The sequence below is a fragment of the Engraulis encrasicolus genome, chromosome 18, assembly GCF_034702125.1.
Source record: "Engraulis encrasicolus isolate BLACKSEA-1 chromosome 18, IST_EnEncr_1.0, whole genome shotgun sequence".
Taxonomy (NCBI): Eukaryota; Metazoa; Chordata; class Actinopteri; order Clupeiformes; family Engraulidae; genus Engraulis; species Engraulis encrasicolus.
The window spans coordinates 22,426,207-22,428,706 of NC_085874.1; positions in this window are offsets into that span (position 1 = coordinate 22,426,207).

The window sequence follows — 2,500 nt, forward strand, 5'->3', positions numbered from 1 at the left end:
GATGGCAGTGAATGTGTGAGTGAATGTGTGAGTGAATGTGTGTGTGAATGCGTGTGTGAATGTGTTTGTGTGTATACAGTGAGGAGGGAGATGCTGTAGCCTGCCTGGCCAGGGCGTTCCCCAGGCCCCCAAAAGCGTGCTGAGGCTTTGGGCGTTGAGGACCACTCACGCCCACCCCTTCAGTTTCGCCCCCAGCACGAGCAGCACTGGTTTTAGCCAACCCTTCATTTGGCTCTCCTGCCTACTACAGTACCTCCCGCCCTGTGTGTGTGTGTGTGTGTGTGTGTGTGTGTGTGTGTGTGTGTGTGTGTGTGTGTGTGTGTGTGTGTGTGTGTGTGTGTGTGTGTGTGTGTGTGTGTGTGTGTGTGTGTGTGTGTGTGTGTGTGTGTGTGTGTGTGTGTGTGTGTGTGTGTGTGTGTGTGTGCAGAGAAATGACTAGCTATCTCAAACCGTTGAAGATAGGACACTCTTTTCCCATGCCTCCCTCCCCATACAGGATGCACACACACACACACACACACACACACACACACACACACACACACACACACACACACACACACACACACACACACACACACACACACACACACACACACACACACACACACACACACACACACACACACACAGAGCAAGAGAGAGAGAGAGAGGGAGGGAGAGAGAGAGTGAGAGAGAGTCAGTCACACCCACGCGGCATGCACAAACATAAAAAAACAACAACAAAAAAAGAAAGACAGCAACGTCTAGCATTACACGACTTTCAAGTGAGCCCATAATGGCATGTCACATGTGAACTATGACACGAGCAGTGTTGTCAGATGTGTCTGATCAAATCCTGCCCAAAAAGGTGCTCAAAAACTGCCTGGAAGCGCTAAATTCCGCCCAATTTCAATATATGGGTTCTATGGGCATAAAACTGCAGAAAAAAAACACCAAATGGCCGATTTTTCCCGTTTTCACCCGTTTTTACCCGCTAGGTAACCGCCCAATCTGGCAACACTGGACACGAGCTAGTTTGAGACAGTGGCCCCTGCGCATTGGCCTGTAACTCATCTCTGTAGTGCCTGGTAATGAGAGCCTGAATACTGCAAAACACGGATGGCGGGAGAGAGAGAGAGAGAGAGAGAGAGAGAGAGAGAGAGAGAGAGAGAGAGAGAGAGAGAGAAAGGAAGGGAGAGATAAAAAAGGCGGAGAGACAGAGAGAAAGTACTGTACATACAGTACAGTAGAGAGGGAGGAGGGAGACATCAAAAGAGAGATAGATAGATAGATAGAAGTAGAGAGAGAGAGAGAGAGAGAGAGAGAGAGAGAAAGGAAGGGAGAGATAAAAAAGGCGGAGAGACAGAGAGAAACACATACAGTAGATATTGGGGGAGGGAGAGGGAGAGAGGGGGTGGGATGTCAGAAGAGAGAGAGAGAACAAGAGAGAGCGAAAGAGAAAGAGAGAGAGAAAGAGCAAGAGTGAGAGAAAGAGAGAGAGAGAACAAGAGAGAGCGAAAGAGAAAGAGAGAGAGAAAGAGATATACTCCACTCACGACCCCAGTTTGGGCTGTCTTCTAATCAGCTGTCATTTTGGAATCATAGGGTGTGTGTGTGTGTGTGTGTGTGTGTGTGTGTTCGTGTGTTTGGTGGGGGGGGGGGGGAGGGGGGGGTTTGTAGAGTGAGTGGTCGGGAGGGCGTGGGAGGGGGGTGCACATGGGGCATAAGATGGGTACCAGATGTCTCTGTCCACGCTCACTGTAACCTTGCAATTGTGCCAAGCATTTAAAGCACGCTAATTGTTCACGGCGCTCTAATCAGATAGCAATTTGCTATCGTTGATAAATTACTACTAGACAGCACAGGAAGGGGGGGGGGGTGAGGAGGGGGCGGGGGGGGGGGGGTTAGAGGGGGGGTTAGCAGGCCGTGGATGTACTTGTTTATCAGTCTGGGCTGTGTCGAGTTACAGGCGGTCTTAGTACCTCCCCTTTGCATTTAGGGCTAAATCCGTGTCTCAAATGGGACACTTGTGTCAGGGCACTGCCGTTTAGTTCAGGGGTGGGGAACCTTTTTCATTAAAGGGGCCACTTCAAATTCCTCCAAGGGCCGTGAAAGTCCTCCGAGGGCCGTTCTATGAACACAAACCAGGATTTCCCCCCTGCACTTTAGGCCTATATTGAAGGCAGTCACCTTAAAAACAGACCCCACCGTCTCTAGGTTCCCTGAATATAACCTAATTTTAATGTAAATGTAATTTATACGTTTCCTTTACAAAATATGTCATATTTTCATGTGAAGATGCATAACTATATCGGGGCCTGATAAAATGGCCTCAAGGGCCGCAAACGGCCCTCGAAACATAGGCCCACCCCTGATTTCATGCATAGTGCCCTGTGCCACACAGTGCACTGAGGTCTTTAGTGCATAGTCTGGATACCGTCGATGGAAATTTGGACTTTCAGTGCACTGATATTTCAGCATGAGCATCCTACACACTGAAACATAGTGCTGAAGTGGA